The sequence below is a fragment of the Loxodonta africana genome, chromosome 14, assembly GCF_030014295.1.
Source record: "Loxodonta africana isolate mLoxAfr1 chromosome 14, mLoxAfr1.hap2, whole genome shotgun sequence".
NCBI lineage: Eukaryota > Metazoa > Chordata > Mammalia > Proboscidea > Elephantidae > Loxodonta > Loxodonta africana.
The window spans coordinates 10543126-10563799 of record NC_087355.1 but is presented as its reverse complement, the minus strand read 5'-3'; the positions used below and the strand labels follow the sequence as shown (position 1 = coordinate 10563799).

Below are 20674 nucleotides of genomic sequence, written 5' to 3'. Positions count from 1 at the left end.
TGTCAATCCATTTCCTTGAAGGTCTTCCACTTTTTCACTGATCCTCTACTTTACCAACCATGATGTCCTTTTCCAGGGACTGGTTCCTCCTGTTAACATGTCCAAAGCATGTGAGCCAAAGTCTCGCCATCCTCTCTTTTAAGTAGCATTCTGGATGTACTTCTTCCAAGGCAGATTGTTTTGTTCTTCTGGCAGTCCATGATTTATTCAATATTTTTTTGCCAGCTCCATAATTCAAAGGCTTCTATTCTTCTTTGGTCTTCCTTATTCAATGTCCATTATCACATGCATATGAGGCAATTGAAAATATCATGGCTTGGGCCAGGTGCATCTTAATCTTCAAAGTGACATCTTTGCTTTAAAGAAGTCTTTTGCAGCAGATTTGCCCAATGCAATGCACTGTTTGATTTCTTGACTGCTACTTCCATGGGTGTTGCTTGTGGATCCAAGTAAAATGAAATCTTGGACAACTTCAACCTTTTGTTTATCATCATGTTGCTTGTTGGTCCAGTCATGAGCATTTTTGTTTTCTTTACGTTGAAGTATAATCCATGCTAAAGACTGTGGTCTTTGATCTTCATCAGTTGGTGCTTCAAGTCCTCTTCACTTTCAGCAAACAAGGTTGTATTAGCTGCATAACGCAGGTTGTATCCAATCCCGATACCCCATCCTTCTTCATATAGTTCAGCTTCTCGGATTATTTGTTCAGCATACAGATTGAATAAGTATGGTGAAAGGATACAACCCAGACCCACAACTTTCCTGATTTTAAAACACACAGTATCCCCTTGCTCTGTTCAAACAACTGCGTCTTGGTCTATGTACAAGTTCAGCAAGAGCACAATTAAGTGTTCTGGAATTCCCATTCTTCGCAGTGTTATCCATACTTTGTTATGATCCACACAGTCGAATGCCTTTGCGTAGTCAATAAAACACAGGTAAGCATTTTAAGCACATTTCTGGTATTCTCTGCTTTCAGCCAAGATCCATCCAGCATCAGCAACAATATCCCTTATTCCAAGTCCTCTTCTGAATCTGGCTTGAATTTCTGGCAGTTCCCTGTCAGTGTATTGCTGCAACCATTTTGAATTATCTTCAGCAAAATTTTAATTGTGTGTGACATTAATGATATTGTTCAATAATTTCTGCATTTTGGTAGACCTTTCTTTGGAATGGGCACAAATATGAACCTCTTCCAGTCAGTTGGCCAGCTAGCAGCCTTCTAAATTTCTTGGCATTTGGAGTGAATGCTCCCAGCATTGCATCCATTTGTTGAAATACCTTGTCATGGATTGAATTGTCCCCAAAAAATATGTGTCAACTTCGTTAATCCATGATTCCCAGTATTGTGTAGTGGTCCTCCATTTTGTGATTGTAATTTTCCTATGTGTTGTAAATCCGAATCTCTGCCTGTGGGTTAATAAGGCAAGGCTAGATTATATTAAAGAGGATTAGGATGGGATTGTAATATCCTTACTAAGGTCACATTCCTGATCCAATGTTAAGGGAGTTACTCTGTGGTATGGCCTGTACCACCTTTTATTTTACAACCAATAAAAGGAAAGAGAAGCGAGCAGAATGGGGGACTCATACCCCTGAGAAACAAGAGCCAGGAGAATAGTGTGTCCTTTGGACCCAGGGCCTCTACACTAAGAAGCTCCTTGACCAGGGGAAAACTGATAACAAGGACCTTCCTCCAGAGCCAACAGAGAAAGAAAGTCTTCCCCTGGAGCTAAGACCCTGAATTTGGACTTGTAGCCTACTAGACTGTGAGAGAATAAATTTCTCTTTGTGAAAGCCACCCACTTGTGATTTTTCCATTATAAAAAAATATATATATATAATTTTTTTTTTTATTTCCATTATAACAGCACTAAATAACTAAGATACACCTCATTTGGTATTCCATCAATTCCTACAGCCTTGTTTTCCGCCAATGCTTTCAGTGTAGCTCGGACTTCTTCCATCAATACCATTGGTTCTTGATCATATGTTACCTCCTGAAATGGTTGAACATCTACCAATTCTCTTTGATACAGTGACTGTGTGTATTCCTTCCAACTTCTTTTGATGCTTCCTATGTTGTTCAATATTTTGCCCATAGAATCCTTCAATATTGGAACTGGAGGCTTGAATTTTTTCTTCAGTTCTTTCAACTTGAGAATTGCCAAAAGTGCTGCTCTGTTTTGGTTTTCTAACTCCAGGTCTTTGCACATTTCATTGTAATACTTTACTGTGTCTCCTTGAGCTGCTCCTTGAAATCTTTTGTTCAGCTCTTTTACATCATCATTTTTTCCTTTTGTTTTAGCTACTATATGTTCAAAAGCAAGTGTCAGAGTCTCTTCCGACATCAATTTTGGTCTTTTCTTCCTTTCTTGCCTTTCTGATTACTTTTTGTTTTCTTCATGTATGATGTCCTTAATGTCATCTCAGAATTCTTCCGGACTTTGATCATTAATATTCAGTGTGCCAAATGTATTCTTGAGATGGTCTCTAAATTCAGGTGGGATATGCTCAAGGTTGTACTTTGGCTTTCTTGGACTTGTTTTAATTATCTTTAGCTTCTACTTGAAATTGCATATGAGTAATTGATGGTCAGCACCAGCCATTGTTCTGTCTGATGGTATTGAGCTTCTCTATGTTGTTCTTCCACAGATATATTCAATTTGATTCCCGTGTATTCCATCTGGTAAGGTCCATGTGTACAGCTGCCGTTTATATTTTGTTGAGAAAAGGTATTTTCAATGAATAAGTCATTGGTCTTGCAAAATTCTATCATGCCAAAACCAAATACCTCAGGGGATTGGTTTACTGGGTTTGAGGGCTTAGGCCCATAGTCATGTGAGGTAACTCAGTCAATTGGCATAATATAGTTGGTTAAGACAATATTCTACATCCTAGTTCAGTGAGTAGCGTCTGGAATCTTAAAAGCTTACAAATGGCCTTCTAAGATAAAACTATTAGTCTCTACTCTTCCAGAGTGAAAGAGAAAGAAGGAAACAAAAGACTCAGAGAAAAAACTAGTCTACAGAACTACTAGTCTACACAAACAATGGCCTTATCTACCTTGAGACCAGAAGATCTAGATGGTGCCTGGCTACCACTACCAACTGTTCTAAGCAGAGATGTAATAAATGGTCTGGATAGAACAGAAGAAAATGTAGAACAAAACTCAAATTCTAAAAAACGAAATCAAATTGTAAACATTTTCCCTAGACCAAACAAGAGAAGGTAAGTGGGGGGAGGGGGAGCACGGAAGCTGGATTAAGGGAAACGCAACCAGAACAGAAATAATGAAAATGCTGATATATTATGAAAAATGTAACCACTGTCACTGAACAATGTGTACAGAAATTGTTAACTGAGAATCTAATTTTCTGTGTAAACTTTCACCAAGAACACAATAAAATGCATATATTTTAAATTCTATCATGTGATCTCTGGTGTCATTTCCATCACCAAGGCCATATTTTCCAACTACTGATCCTTCTTTGTTTCCAGCTTTCACATTCCAATCACCAGTAATTATCAATGCATCTTGATTGCGTGTTTGATCAATTTCAGACTGCAGAAGTGGGTAAAAATTTTCAATTTCTTCATCTTTGGCCTTAGCAGTCAGTGCATAAATTTGAATAATAGTCACATTAACTGGTCTTTCTGGGAGGTGTGGGAATATTATTCTATCACTGACAGTGTTGTACTTCAGGATAGATCTTGAAATGTTCTTTTTGATGATTAACGTGATGCTATTCCTCTTCAATTTGTCATTCCAGGCATAGTAGACCATATGATTGTCTGATTCAAAACGGCCAATACCAGCCCATTTCAGCTCATTAATGCCTAGGATATCGATCTTTATGCATTTCATTTTTCAAAGCTTCCAATTTTCCTAGATTCATACTTTGTATATTCCACATTCTAATTATTAATGAATGTTTACAGCTGTTTCTTCTCGTTTTGTGTTGTGCCGCATCAGCAGATGAAGGCCTCAAAAGCTTTACTCCATCCACGTCATTAAAGTGGGCTCTGCTTTGAGGAGGCAGCTGTTCCCCAGTCATATTTTGAGTACCTTCCAACCTGAGGGCTTATCTTCTGGCACTATATCAGATAATGTTCTACTGCTATTTATAAGTTTTCCACCGGCCAGTTTTTCAAAAGTAGATTGTCAGGTCCTCCTTCCTACTTTGTCTTAGGCTGGAAGCTCCACTGAAACCTGTTCATCATGGGTGACCCTGTTGGTATTTGAAATACCTGTGGCATAGCTTCCAGCATCTCAGCAACACACAAGCCAACACAGTGCAGCAAACTGACAAACAAGTGATGTCCCCCATAAAGATTACAGCCTAGAAAACCCCATAGAGCAGTTCTACTGTATCACATAGGGTTTCTGTGAGTTGAAAATCCACTTGAAGACACCTAACAACAACAACAATTCAGGGTCAGGGGGCATTGATGGTTCAAAGGTAGAATCCTTGCTTTCCGTGCAAGAGACCAAGGTTTGATTCCTGGCCCATGTACCTCATGCATAGCCACCGCCCATCTGTCGGTGGAGGCTTGGTTATTGCTGTGATGTTGGCAGGTTTCTGCGGAGCTTCCAGGCTAAGACAGACTAAGAAGAAAGGCCTGGTAATCTACTTCTGAAAATCAGACATTAAAAATGCTACGGATCACAACAGTCCATGGTGTGCATGGGCTCATCACGAGTTGAGGGCCAACTCAGCGGCAGCTAATAACAACAACAATTCAGGGTAACATAAGCCAGTGAGTGGCACTGGACATATTAATTTTCTAAACTCCAGATTTACGTTGATATTTCCATTTATGAGCGTAACACTGAAGCCTAGACTATTTCTTTTATAGGTTCTACTTTCCTATTTTTCTTCTCTTGCTTACTTTTATGTGGCTGGGCTCCTGGCTCTAATCCCTTTAACTTGGAAGCCCCCACCTTCCTGGAATGTGGGTACAAATTATACTGTTTTACAACTTGTGCCCTGCATTAGTGCATACAAAATCCACTCACTCCAACTTGTGAGCAGACAGAAACATTCCTAAAGTTAATTTAATTAGAGTGCAGAGAAGTGAAGGCATGCAAATCCATTTACCCAAGCCCTTCAACTATGGTCGAGTCATATATAATTTACGTGATTCTGGTCTGGGGTTAAAACATTTTAAGACTTATAAAATCCTGAGTCAAGATTTTAAATGTGTGGCTTTGCTGAACGTAGGTCAAATTTATAGGCATTGAAGGCCTCCCCACCATCAATTTAATGGATGACAGAACAGCTAAAGATGTTTTATCAATAGATGTTTGCTGCAAAGGAAAAGCCTGTCTACTCAATTAGCAAGGAGAAAGAAAATGAAAGCGATGTTGCTAATGCATTTGCTGGAGTTATACCGATAATCTGGGTTTTGTTTAAATCAAATGATGCAGCTGTAATTAATTCTAGTCCATTTTAAAACGCAGGTGTCACGATTAATAAAACAATTTTTTGGTGCTATTTCAAGGGAGAAAATAATGTTGAACATCAGAGAAATGGTTTTATTTTCCCCAAAAGACCTCCCCCCCCGAAAAAAAATCATACAATATAAGACTGTAAAGCTCTTAGAAGGAGCACTGGTGGTGCAGTGGTTAAAGGATCAGCTGTTAACGGAAAGGTCAGTGGTTCAAACCCAGGAGCAAGTCAGCTGGAGAAAGACGTGGTCATCTGCTTCTGTAAAGATTAAAAAAGAAAAAAAAAATTTTTTTTTTACAGCCTTGGAAACTACGGGGCAATTCTACCCTGTCCAATAGGGTCATTATGAGTCAGAATCGACTCGACAGCAATATTGTTGTTAGGTGCCATTGAGTTGGTTCCCACTCATGGCGACCTAATGGACAACAGAACAAAACACTGCCTGCTCCTGCACCATCCTCACAATCATTGTTATGCTTGAGCCCACTGTTGCAGCCTCTGGGTCAATCCACCTCATTCAAGGTCTTCCTCTTTTTCACTAACCATTGCTTTGACAATTGATTTGATTTTTTTGTTTTAAAGCTCTTGGGATCCTAGAATTCCAATTAGGAAATCAATAACGATAACATATAAGTAGTTAAGTAGCTCTTGGTTCTGAAATTTGCCTTCTTTCATTCACTTAGAAGCCCTGTATTACATGAGAAGGCTCTAGTGATTGATTTGGGTTGAAATTTTCTGAAATTGTCTCTTTCACTAAAGCCACCCCACAAATCAAATTTTAAAAATGCATAAAAACTGTAACCAATAATATTGGTCACGGTCACGGCAGAGTTACTTGTGCTAGTAATATACTCTTTAATTACTATATGGAGGAAATTAGTTTTAAAAATAACACTTAACTACCTTGTTCTCAAAGCAGTAATGTGTGATCTGTGTGAATGGAAGTTGGGTCATGTATTACTTAAGCCAAAGATGGTACTTAGATTCCAGCAGTAAATATCTTCCCCTTAGTAAGTAGGGTCTGCATTTGATAGTAAGGTCAACTTTCAGTATTGTTTTTCTTTTCTAATTATGAACATAATCTTTTAACTTTTTTAACAGCACAAAATTTGCTCCCTTAAAGATTTATTTGACCTCTCTTTCTGCTGTATTGTCTTGCTTGAATAAAGGTCCCTTAAGAGCAAACACTGTACTATTCCATGCCTGAGAAAGAGCAGACCTAGCTTCAGCTAACAAAAGGTAGAAATCTGTTAGCAGAAGAGAAATGATTATAAAGAGAAAGAAGCTCATCATGGAGACAGAATAGCACTTATCAATACCTGAAATTATATTACCTTTGTTTACTTGCTTATTCTCTGTTCCTTCACCAGTCACACTCACAACCAAGATTTTCACTTCTTTGAGAGCTGAGGTTTTTTGTTTGTAGTGTCCCCTAGAGCACCTGGCACAGTTTTTGGAACATATAAAATTATTGATCAATGTTTGCTGAATGAATGAATGAGTGAAGAAAGATTAGGAGACATCTGCTAATATGAAGATACCAGAATTCCGTCAAAAGGTCAGATTTCCAGCATTTGCTTTGGCACCAATGCTAATTTAGCTGAGCAACACCAAGTACCTTCCCAACTCCTTGGCAATCAAAATCCTTGTTTAAAAAAGGAAATCAAAGTCTCTTCCAGCTGAAATATCCTGTGATCTCATCCTGTCCTCCCTAAAGCTCTAGAATTAAAGTTTTTAAAATGCAATATTATCTCATTAAAGTGAATTCCCCAGAATGTTACAAGCAAATTATTTGTCGCAATAGAACACAGGTAAGCATTTTTCTGGTATGCTTTGCTTTCAGCCAAGATCCATCTGACATTAGCAATGATACAGTTTGCTCCACATCCTCCTCTGGCAATTCCCTGTCAATGTACTGCTGCAACTGCTTTTGAATGAACTTCAGCAAAATTTTACTTCCATGTGATATTAATATAATTAATTTTTCGATAATTTCTGCAATCTGTTGGGTCACCTTTGGAATGTGCACAAATATGTATTTCTTCCAGTAGGTTGACCAGGTAGCTGTCTTCCAAATATCTTGGCATAGATGAGTGAGCACTTCCAGCACTGAATCCATTTGTTGAACCATCTCAGTTGATATTCCGTCAATTCCTGGAATCTTGTTTTCCATCAATGCCTTCAGTGCAGCTCCAGTGCAGCTTGGACTTCTTCCTTCAGTACTATCGGTTCTTGATCACATGCTACCTCCTGAAATGGTTGAACGTCGACCAATTCTTTTTGGTACAGCGACTCTGTGCATTTCTTCCATCATCTTTTGATGCCTCCTGCATTTTTTAATACTTTCCCCACAGGATCCTTCAATACTGAGCTTTAGACTTGAATTTTTTCTTCAGTTTATTCAGCTTGAAAAATGCTGAGCATGTTCTTCCCTTTTAGTTTTCTAACTCCAGGTCTTTGCACATTTCGTTACAATATTTTGTCTTCTCAAGTCGCCCTTTGAAATCTTCTGTTCAACTCTTTTACTTCATCATTTCTACCTTTCATTTTAGCTAGTCTACATTTAAGATCAAGTGTCACTCTCTTCTGACATCAGTTTTTGTCTTTTCTTTCTTTCCTTTTTTTTAATGATCTTTTGCTTTCTTTATGTATGATGTCATTAATGTCATTCCACGACTCACCTGGTCTTCAATCATTAGTGTTCAATGCAGCAAATCTATTCCTGAGATGTTTTCTAAATTCAGGTGGGATATACCTAAGGCTGTACTTCGGCTTTTGTGGACTTGTTCTGATTTTTGTCAGTTTCAACTTGAACTTGCCTGTGAATGATTGATGGTCTGTTCTGCAGTCAGTTCTTGGCCTTGTTCTGACTGATGATATTGTGCTTTTCCACCATCTCTTTCTACAGATGTAGTCAGTTTGATCCCTGGGTATTACATCTGGCCAGATCCACATGTATAGTTGTTATTTATGTTGATGAAAAAGGGTATTTGTAATGAAGAAGTTGTTGGTCTTGCAAAATTCTATCATGTGATCTCCAGAACCATTTCTATCACCAAGGCCATATTTTCCAACTACTGTTCCTTCTTCTTTGTTTCCCAATCATCAGTGATTATCAGTGCATCCTGATTGCATGTTCAGTCAATTTCAGACTGCAGAAGTTGGTAAAAATCTTCAATTTCTTCACCTTTGGCTTTAGCGGTTGGTTCATAAATTTGAATGATAGTCATATTAACTGATCTTTCTTGTAGGTGTATGGATATTATCCTATCACTGACAGTCTTGTACTTCAGGATAGATCTTGAAATGTTCTTCTTGGTAATGAATTTGATGCCATCCCTCTTCAATTTGTCATTTCGGCATAGTAGGCCACATGATGGTCTGACTGAAAATGGCCAACACCAATCCATTTCAGCTCACTAATCCCCAGGATATTGATGTTTATGTATTCCATTTCATTTTTGACAACTTCCAATTTTCCTCAATTCATACTTCATAAATTCAATATTCCAATTACTAATAAATATTTGCAGCTATTTCTTCTTATTTTGAGTTCTGCCACATCAGAAAATGAAGGTCCCAAAAGTTTGACTCCATCTACATCATTAATGTCGACATTACTCTGAGGAGGTAGCTCTTCCCCAAAGTTGTGTTTTGAGTGCCTTCCAACCTGAGGGTTCATATTCCAGCACTATATCAAAAGATGTTTCACTAGCTAATTTTTTCAGAAGTAGACTGCTGGGTACTTCTTCTTAGCCTCTTAGTCTGGAAGCTCAGCTGAAACCTCTCTACCATGGGTGAACCTGCTAGTAGTTGAAATACCAGTCCATAGCAGCATCACAGCAACACGAAAGACACCACAGTGTGACAAACTGACAGACAAGTGGGAAACAACTATAACTAAACAATTATAAAACTCCCCATATGCTTGGAAATTGAGAAGTACATTTATAAATAACTCATAGATTAAATAAGAAATCAAAATGGGAATTAGAAAATATCTTGAAATTAAAGATAATAAAAATACTGAACATCAAGCCTTGCAGGATACCCATACAGCCACGCTTAGGAACAAATTTAGATCCTTAAATGCATATATTACAAAATAAGAACATCTTAAAATCAGTGAGCAAAGCAGCCATCTCAAGGAGTTGGGAAAAAAACAGTAAATTAAACCCAAAGATAGAATAAGGAAGGAAACATTGAAAGAGAAGATATTAATGAAATAGAAAACTATCTTATAATAAAGACCAATAGCCAAAAATTGGTGTTTTGAAAGACTAAAAAGATAGATAACCTCATAGAGAGACTGATTAAAGGAGAGAAGGCTGAAATAATAGCAAGAAGTAAAAAAGAGAACATCTTTACAGATCCTACAGACATTAAAAAATATCATTATAGTATATCATAAATAACTTTATAACAGCAAGTTCATCAACTTAGATGAAATGGACAAAATCCAAGAAAAACTCAGTTTACAAAATTAATACCAAATAAAAAAATGGAACTGTAACACAACTTAAAAAAGTTGAATCTAAAAGTAAATCTTCCCACAGGGATTCTGTTCCTGGTATGGAAAGCAAGCTTCTAAATCAGAAATGAACTGGGCATGTTAAAGAAACAGGAAAAGGTTCAGCACAGGGGAGAATGAAGGTCAGAGAAAAAGGAAGCAAGGGTCAGATTATACAGTGTCCTGGAGGATGTATCACGGACTTTGATTTTATTCTAATGGTGATAGGAAGCCACTGGAGGGCTTAAGCAGAAAAAAAAAAACAGTGCTAAACTCACTTTATCTTTATCTTATCTCTCCTTTTCATTATTGGTCTCATTTTCTCCTACTAAGGATAGGTTAATGAGTCCTGCTGGTACAGCAGTTAAAGCACTCAGCTGCTAACTGAAAGGCCAGCAGTTCGAACCCACCAGCCACTCTGCATGAGAAAGATGTGACAGTCTGCTCCTGTAAAGATTTATAGCCTTGGAAACTCTATGGGGCAGTTCTACTATGTCCTATATGGTCATTATGAGTTGGAATCAATTTGATTGTTTGTTTTGATTTAAGGATGGATTTTCTCTACGTGGTGGAGGAATGTGGCCACATAAAAATTAAACCTGAGTTTTATAAAAAGCTTACTATCTAAAAGCACTGTATTTCGTTGGGGGAACACAGATCAGGTCTCTAGTTCCACAAATTTATGACCATGACCTGGACACATTACCTAACCACTCTAACTCTCGATTTCTTCATCTTCTAAACAAGGTAATAATGAGTGTCTTTGTTACCTAATGCTACTATAACAGAAATGCCACAAGCGGGTGGCTTTAACAAACAGAAATTTATTTTCTCACAATTTAGGAGGCTAGAAGTAGGAATTCAGGGCACTGGCTTTAGGGGAAGGCTTTCTCTCTCTGTTGTCTCTGTGGGAATGTCCTTGTCTCTTCAGCTCCTGTTTCCTGCTTACTTGGAGATCTTCATGTGGCTTGGCATCTATCCTACTCCATCTCTGTTTGTTTAATCTGCTCCTTTTGTATCTGGTGAGAGACTGACTCAAATCACACCCTACACTAATCCTTCCACTAATGTAACAAAGACAACCCGTTCTCAAATGGGATTATAACCACAGGCATACAGATTAGGATTTACAACACATATTTTGGGGGAATACAATTCAATCCATAACAAAGAGTATCCATCTAAAAGGACTGATGTGATGATTAGCCAAAACATTGCATGAAAACTTAACACAAGGACTGGCACAGAGGAAGCACTTTAAAAAAATTAGCTTTTGTTTTGTAAAAAAAGATAATTTCAAGAATAAAAAATAAATATACAGTATTTAATTGCTCTCTGGATAAGGCAGGATTTTCTAAACTAATAACGGTAAAAGCAATTGCAAAGGAAATTCACAAAAATGTAGAAATATCTCTTGGTTGCTGATATGCCCAGTTGCTGATATGCGTAGGTTTGCATTGTACAACTTTAAGGGGCAACGTTATATTTCAATCAGTAATCACAAATTGAAAACAGTGGATAAACTTATTTTAAAAATGAAACAAATAGAGCAATTAATACCATACTGTATAAAGAGTTCTTAACACAAAAAGAATAAATTGAAACAAAAATTAGATGCCATTTTCAACTGTCAAAAAGCCAAAGGTAAGGTGCTGAAAAAGCTGCAGTGAAATGGACGTTCATTGGGCTGGGAGTGTGGGGAGTGTGAATTTGTCTCCTTGAGAAAAAAAACTAGCAGAATGTATCAAGACCCCTAAAACAGATGTATCTTTAAAGAAGGGAATTTTCCTCCTAAGAATTATAGGAATATTCATAGTTATGAATGAAGACTGAGGTATTAAGATATGCATCAGGATGAAAAATGAGAAACTACCTAAATGTCCACAGTGGCAGATTGATTCAATAAATCATGTTATCTCCATTTGATGGAATATTTTAAAGGGTATTTAATAGCATGAGAAATTGTGCACGATCTAATATTAAATAAAAAGTAGAGATTTTTTTAAATGCCAATTAGACAGTCTGAATGGCTGGGAGCAGAATGAGAAATCTTGGCAGAGTGGATGGCCCCTTTACCTGTCACTTGTGCTGAGAAGCAGAGAAAGTCCAGAGAACTGAATGATGTAGGTGCCTGGGGAGAAGCAAAGCACAGACTCCCTGGGCTTTCCCCAGGTCAAGTCTGTTCCTGAGGCTCAGTTACAGCTGCCCTTTCTGCTCCATGAGCGATGCCATGATGCTGTAGCCTTCTAATAAAAAACCCCTTGCTATCGACTTGGTGCCAACTCACAGCAACACCATGTGTTACAGAGCAGAACTGCTCCATAGGGTTTTCTTGGCTATAATCTTTATGGAAGCAGTTCACCAAAGACTTTCTTTTGCAGACCTGCTGGCTGGGTTTGAACTGCCAACATTTAGAGCTATGGCTGCCAACATTTAGGTTGGCAGTAGATTGAAAGCTACTTATGCCATCTCTCTGTGGAAAAAAGATCAGAAGAGAGGGAAGAAGGGGACAGGGAGGGAGGGAGAAAGAAATAAAGATGGCAGAAAGGAAAAGACAAAAATGTTAAGGGTAGGTCATTTCGGAGTGTTAGAATTATAGGTGATCTTTGTTTCTCTTTTTTAATATACATATTTATAATACAGTCTCAAATTCTAGCATAGGTTTTTTGTGTGTATATGTATATGTGTTATTTTTTTTAATATGTGTGTGTGTGTGTGTGTGTGTATATATATATATAAACGTGTTGCAGATGAGTCAATTCCAACTCATAGCAACCCTATAGGAAGAGTGGAATTGCCCCATAGAATTTCCAAAGAGAGGTTAATGGATTTGAACTGCCGACCTTTTGGTTAGCAGCCATAGCTCTTAACCACTGCACTACAGGGCCCTACATCCACTTAATTTTTAAATCTTCTACTGGGACCCCTGCTCTGCAGAGATTCAGTATGCAAGGGGCTGGAAAAACCCTAGGGATTAGGCACTCTCAGACCAAACCAGTCATTTAAGCTGTCTCTTTAGCTAACTCATTCTCTGCCTGGATGACTCAGGTAAATACCCAGAATTTCAGAGTTCCACCCTCTCCCAGGCCCCTCTTTCTGACAGCGTCTTAATGTATAGAAGACGTGTGACTGATGGACCTAATGCAGCAGAAAGAGATGGACCTTCAATTCCATGTATGTCCCTGCTCGTTACTTGTCTCCAGGCCCCCCTGGCTTTGGAGAGGGGCATGGCAGAGCTCCACCATTTGCCTCAAGTCTGGGCATCTCTGAATGTGACAGCTTCTTAGATGCAGCTACGGACCTTTGCTTGTCCTTCCCACACCTCTCCTTCCCCCACTGGACCCCCTTCAAACCACCGCCCACCGGAGTGGTTGCTGCACTATGGCCCTGTCCCAAGGCCATACAGATTTTGTAAAGCTGGAGAGTCAACTCACCTTACTTCTCTAGTTCTCAGTACCCTCAGCTCCTAAATTAGTAATTGAGGAAGTTTGAAGAAATGGCCCCTGAGGTCCCATCCAGCTGGGCGGTGTCTTGCTGCAGTTCCCTAAACGGAGGGGAACTCCTATTCTACGTGAATCACCTCCTTTCTCTCCCACTTCCTCCTTTGTAAGCACTTCCAACAACCTCTTTGAAATGGACTTTACACTGCGGCTGCTTGCTGCCTGGTCCAGCTTTGCTCTAAATAGGAGCCTTCCTGTGGTTTGACTCTGGTTTTTCTAGAGTTCTCTTAGGTTTCAGAAAAAAAAGCCCTGACTAATTAAAAATAGGGGGCAGTGGTGGTTCAGTGGTAGAATTCCTGCCTTCCATGGTGGTGACCTAGGTTTGATTCCTGGCCAACGTACCTCACGCACAGCCACCACCAGTGGAGGCTTAGACGTTGCTGTGATGCCGAGCAGGTTTCTTGGGGGAGCTTCCAGACTACAGTGGACTAGAAAGAAATGCCTGGCTATCTACTTCTGAAAAACAGTCAATGAAAACCCTATGGATCACAACAGACGGATTTGCAACCATTCATGCGTGGGGTTGGTGCAGGACCAAGCAGGATTTTCTTCCCTTGTGCATGGGGTTGTCATGAGTCCGAGGCCAACCCAACAGCAGCTAACAGTAAACAGCAGTTTAAAAATAATCTCCTTTGCCTTACTGATCATTATCCCATGGACAAATTTCCTCTTGGGATTTCATATGAGGAACCAATTAGTTGTAGGCACGATTTAAGTATTCCTGGGTCCTCTGGTAAGATAGTTCGTGGTACCATATTAACAGTACTTACTTGTACTTTGCTCCATTAATTAATTGCACTACCTTCCTTAGCTACACTTTATGTCATCATCCAGTACGGGAGAAAATACCATGCTGAGGATGCAGGTGTTGGCTCCCCTATCATTCATGCTGTAAGTCATCACCAATCCATTTGAGCTAATTCCCCTGCACCAGCTGGATGACCTCAAGGAAGTAACTTAGCCTGTCTTGACCACCCTTTTCTCATTTGTAAAATGAGGTCACTGAACTAGGTGATCTCGACAGTCGTTTCTATTTAGAAGCCTGTAATATTTCTTGTTTTGGTAAATGAAGCCCAGCTGTATCCAGGCCCTGGGGAGCTATTAAAGGGCCAAGCAGGTATTGAACACTGGGAGAGGTGGAATATCACAAAGAGAAAAGGCTGTCCACCAAAGAGCAGTGCCACTGCTGCACTTGAAAATTTTACTCTTAACTCCAGAGCTCTGTGTTTGGTTGGATTTCAGGGTTCAGAGGAGTGTCTGAGTGGCAGATTCTGTGTGAAGTTGTCAGCATGCCCCACTGCAGATTGTATCTTGGAAGGAGGATTTCCGTTGAAAAAAACCTACCTGTCTCTCCCTCTGGTCCCTGTGGTTGTCAGAGCTGAATACAAAAAAAAGAATACATCCATCCTTAATTGCCTCCTGTCACCATATCTATTGACTTTTTGAGCCACTGTGTAAATATTCGTCTCCTAGCCATGGCGGCTCTCATTCACCCTTTATCCAGCCTCAGACGTGTCCCACTCACCTCTCATGCCCTTGGCCAATGTACTGTTCTTTCTACCCTTGGCTCTGGCACCATATTGCCTCATTTGCAGCATCAGGTCAGTACAGCCAAGATGAATGGAAGGAAGTTTGGCCCAGGAGCCTGGGGATCAATGGCTCAGCCAATTCATTACTGACAGGCTTTGCTCTGCCACCAACAATGGAAACCAGGCCAGGAGTGTCACAAAGGATCCCGACACTGGTGGCAAGTCTCGACAGATTGGCCCACAGCCCTAGACTTAATTGATCTGAAACCTGACTCCTCAATGGGGCCAGACCCCTCTGACCATCTGCCAGATGACACATTGCTTTTGTTGACAAGACTTCCCACTTGGTGATGGGGACTATTAACAAAGAAGCAAACTTTTCAAAGACCTTGGCCACGGTGGTCTCCGTCCCCAGCAACAAGCAGTGGCTTGTACATCTTGTTTTAGCTTCAGAACAAAGGCTGTGCCAGGGAGCAGGGCATTAATGCATTAACCGTCAATTCAGGTCACCTGATATTTGTGGGCTCTGATGCCCTTATTAATGAAAATTCCCCTTCTTACCACTGCTGGTAAATACTAGCCAGGAAAAAGGACCTGTATACAGACAAACAAAAACTATCGTTTCCACCCTAGTCCCTGCTTTGTAGAAATCTTCCTCTCAAAATGTCTAAGTACTTCTTCAAATTGAAAGACATTATGTTCAGAAACTTCAAGAAAACAGCGTGTTGAGATGGACTTAACTTGAAAAACGTTGCAAGATGTGTCCTCTCAGTTCCACTTTATCCTGAGCTTTAATCGTAGTTGTTGATAATAGCACCAGTAAAGCAGTGCTGTTGAGTCAACTCTGACTCCTGCTGACTCCATGTCTGTCAAAGTGTAACTGTGCTCTGTAGGGTTTCAGAGGCTAGTTTTTCAGAAGTAGATCCCAGATCTTTCTTCTGAGGCACCTCTGGGTAAACTCAAACCTTTAACCTTTTAGCTAGCAGTAGAACAAGTTAAAACGTTTGTACCATCCAGGGACTCATAATAGCACAAACTGGAAAAACCAAACCCATTGCCCATGAGTCGATTCCGACTCATAGCAACCCTATAGGACAGAGTAGAACTGCCCCATAGGGTTTCCAGGGAGTGGCTGGTGGATTTGAACTGCCAACCTTTTAGTTAACAGCCAAGCTCATAACAGCACCAAACCCACTGCCGTAGAGTCTATTCCGACTCACAGCAACTCTACAGGACAGAGTAGAACTGCTCCATAGAGTTTCCAAGGAGCACCTGGCAGATTCGAACTGCCGACCTCTTGGGTAGCAGCCGTAGCACTTAACTACTACGCCTCCAGGGTTTCCCATAACAGCACAGCACTAGGTAAATGCATCTATGATTTGAAATTCCTACCTCCTCACACCATTAAAAAAGGTGGAGAGGGGACACTTTATGCACCTCAGATCATCTGCTGTTACTGATCCCTGGAGTCACCCTCAGGTGTGGGTGCTTCTCTGATCAGTTTTGGGGCAGCTATAGATCTCAGGCAACTTGAACACTTTTATGTTCTGCTCAAATGCTTGCGTTCTGACCTTTGGAACCCCTACTCCACTATCTAAACAGTAATGGCTTATAGGACAGCCTGGGAATGGAGATGCTCTTTCCCATAAATTCTCTTAGCTCCCCTTATCCCAGCTCCCCAGGCTGTCTGCTTAAGTGGCTACTGGGCTAACCTGTCAGCTCCAGTTAGCCAACTCGTTAAAAGAAACCCATTGCCATCGAGTCAGTTCCAAGGTTCAACTCATAGTGACCCTCTAGGACAGAGTAGGACTGCCCCATAGGGTTTCCAAGGCTGTGATCTTTAAAGTTAAGGAGCCCTGGTTGCACAGTGATTAAGGCTCTCAGATGCTAATGGGAAAGGTCAGTGATTGGAACCCACCAGCTGCTCCGCAGAAGAAAGAAGTGGCAGTCTGCTTCCATAAAGAGTTACAGCCTTGGAAGCCCTGTAAGGCAGATCTACTCTGTCATATAGGGTTGCTATGAGATGGAATCGAGAAGCAGATTGCCACATCTTTCTCCTGCGGAGCAGCTGGTGCGTCCGAACCACAGACCTTCAGTTAACTGTCCAGCACTTAACCACCACACCACCACAGCCCCTCGCAATTCGTCAGTTTAGGATAAAAGCCATTTCCTCTTGCTTTGTTGAGGACAGCAGCAATAATTGGGAATTGGCCTAGGACTGCAAGCCCCACGCAGAGAAGACAACTTGTTCCTTAGAGATACAAGGTAAAGATAGCCACAGCAGCCATTCTGTCGACTCTAATTTTTTTTTTTAAAGACCTAACTATAAAAACTAGCAAAATTGCTCTATTTATGCTGAGATCTGTGCACTCAGGGCCTCCCCGTACACCTGCTGAGATCCATGTCTGCTAAGCTAGTAAAGACCTGGCCAGCATTACATAGAGGTTCATTGTTAACACCAACGCCAGAGACCAGGGGTTAACTCCAGCTCTGTTGTTGTGCACCTGTGCCGTCCCAAGCACATTGTGTACACCCCTAAGCTTCACCTGTCTTGCTTGAAAAATGGGAACAATCAAATTATCTAATCCCATAGGATGGTTGTGAGGATTAAATGGGATGGGATGTTGCACAGAAAATCACGGAAATTCTTAATACTGCCCTACTTTGATTGGTCTCCTGGGCTAATGGTGACTGGATATACATTTCTAGTTATTTGCAACTTGAAAACAGGGACATGTTATTTCCATGCTGTGTACCCCGAGCTCCTAGCACAAAATCTAGCCTATAAAAGTACCCCCACAAACATAAACTTTTATTATCCATAAAAAATGTATTGAGGATGTTATTGTTAGCTGTTGTCAAGTTGGCCCCTGACTCATGGCAACACAATGGAACAAAATGCTTGCTTTGTCACATGCCATCCCCATGGCTGGGTGCAGATAGGACTGTTGTGATCCATAGGGTTTTTACTGGCTGTTTTTCAGAAGTAGATCTCCAGGACTTTCTTTCTGGTTTGTCTGAGTCTGAAAGTTCTTCTGAAACCTGTTCAGCATCATAGCAACACACAAGTCTCTACTGACAGATGGGTGGTGGTGCATTGGTCAGGATTGAACCTGAGTCTTCCACATGGAAGGCAAGAATTCTGCGGAACCACTACTTCCTCGTATACTGAGAACACAACTTCCCATCTATTGTTACTGAGGTTGGGCTTATGATAGTGGATTTCAGAAATAGAGAGGCTCTGTTTTGGAGAAGAGTGAGTAACTGTTCTCTGCATTGCAGGGGCAGCAGACAGTTAGCATGACTTGCCACTTATGCTGAAGTGTTCTTTCTATAATGTCAGAATCCCCTTCCAATTGTGTGGGGTAACCAGAAAGGACTGCATTCTACCGCTGGAGCAGCTGAATGACAGCAAAGCTCCAAAGTGCTCCAGGCTGTCTCCTATCTGGACTTAGATAAAAGGCATGTAGGAGTTCTATCAATACAGATGGGCCCAACAGGGATAATTCACCTCTTTCTTTGACGTAATTATCCGCAGTTTCTTATACACAGACACAGGAATCCTCTGCCAGGCTGACACTCTCCAGTAGGGAGAATAAAATGAGGGATATCGAGCACCAGTGAAGCCAGGCTCCCTTCCTCCAGCCGGGATATTCACACTGTACCACCATCCCAAAGGCACACTCCACCCCACCTTTCTTCCTGCTCCCTGGTCTGGCCAGACTCCTTCACTAGGGCCAGTACCACCTGATCACGGGATCTGTAGTGAGATCCTGGACTGAGACCCCTCCAGGAGGATTTGTACACGTAATATGGTGCTGCATGGGTTTTTTTCTGCTGTCTCAGGTGAGTGACTTGGACACAAAGGGTGTCACCTGCCCTCATTCCAAAGGAAGCTATACATAAGCGGGGGACAGACACCCCTTCCAGGGCTTACTGAGAAGTGAACAGGTTAACTTTGCTTCCCATCCAACTACCACCCTAGAGTCTCCCTCACCCTTTCCTAAGAAGGGTCGGGAAAAAAGAAAAAAGTAACACCTACTTCCAGGGCATGGTCTGACAACTCCAATAATTCCTTCTCTCTCTTTGGAGGTACTCCCCTCAAAAAGGGAGGGAGAGAGAGTCTCCAGGAAAACCAATTCCAGAAATTAGGTGTGCAGAGAGAAGGGGCTGGCTTCTCATTCTGTGTGTCAGTGTCAACCTTGGGCAGCAGATGGGCTGCTCACCCACTGGGCAAGGAGCAGAATAAGGGGCAGTCACCAGGCATGGCAAGGATGGGCACATTTTCTCTGGGTTGAACAGACACTGGGTGTACCTGGGCCCTTCACATCCAAGAGGGCAGGCTTCCAGGAGAGGAGGCTTCAGCAAAAAGAGGCTGGGAAGCCCACAGCTGAAAAAGTATCAGAGAGGGCCAGGCTTGGAAGAGGGCTGATTCTGGGAGAAGGGAAAGAGATAAGTAGTGATAGAGAAATGACTTTGATGCTTTAAATTAGACTAGACTGACCTGGAGATTCCCTGGGTAGTATAAATGGTCAACATGCTTGACTGTTGTGATGGTTAAGGTTGCATGTCAACTTGGATGGCCATGAATCCCAGTGGTTTGGAAGTTATGTAATGATGTAGTTTGTCAGTTATGTAATGATGTAATTTGGTAGTTGTGTAATGCAGCCATCCTCCATTTTGTGATATGATGTAATCACCTCCGAGGTGTGATCTGATGTGATAAGCCATTAAGTTGTAAGGGGAGTTTCCTTGGGGTTGTGTGGCCTGCATCCAATATATATGCAGGTTCTGGCAAATCTTGCTGGCTTTTGTTAGTTGTGGATCCTGCATTCAACTTCTCATCATCTGACCTCCAGTCCTTGGGAACTGAGCCAGCAGCTTGCCGTATTGCCTTCCGATCTTGGGATTCCTTGGATGGCACCCTGTAAGCCAGCGGCCGGCCATCTGACCTGCTGATCTTGGGTTTATCATCCCATGCAGTTACGTGAGTCAGGAGAAGCCTCTGGCCTGACACCTGACCCATGGACTTAGGACTTGCCAGCTTCCAAAGCCATGTAAACCATTTCCTTAAAATAAATCTCAGTCTCTTATATATATATCTGCACGTCTGTCAGTTTGTCCTGCTGTGGTGGCTCATGTGTTGCTGTAGTGCTGTAACTATGCCACTGGTGTTTTAAATACCAGCAAGATCACTCATAGTGGACAGGTTTCAGCAGAGCTTTCAGACTAAGAATAGGAAGAAGGACCTGGCAGTCTACTTCTGAAAAACTGGACAGTGAAAACTTTATGAATAGCAGTGGAACATTGTCTGGTATAGTGCTGGAAGATGAATATCTCAGGTTGAAAGGCACTCAGAATACGACTGGTGAAGAACTCCCTCATAGTAAAGTCAACCTTAATGACATGGATGGGGTAAAGGACTTTCATTTGCTGAGGTGGTATGACTCAAAAGGAGAAGAAACAGCGATAAACATCCATTAATAACAGGAATGTGGAATGTATATAATATGAATCTGGGAAAATTGGAAGTCATCAAAATGAAATGGATCGCATAAAGATCGATATCCTAGCCATTAAAAAAAGAATTAGTGAGCTGAAATGGACTGACTGGTATTGGCCATTTTGAATGAGATGATCATATGGTCTACTACGTGGGGAATGAAAATTGAAGAGGGATGA

General features: G+C 41.0%; 1 long non-coding RNA gene across 1 annotated transcript; it reads right to left on the bottom strand.

Moving 5' to 3' along the window:
• Positions 1 to 4833: 4833 nt before the first annotated feature.
• On the bottom strand, positions 4834 to 16211 carry LOC111750056 (uncharacterized). The gene is made up of 3 exons (XR_002785180.2): positions 13398 to 16211; positions 6788 to 6894; positions 4834 to 5711 (listed from the first exon to the last, which is right to left on the bottom strand). It is a non-coding gene; the product is annotated as an uncharacterized LOC111750056 (long non-coding RNA).
• Positions 16212 to 20674: the final 4463 nt, after the last annotated feature.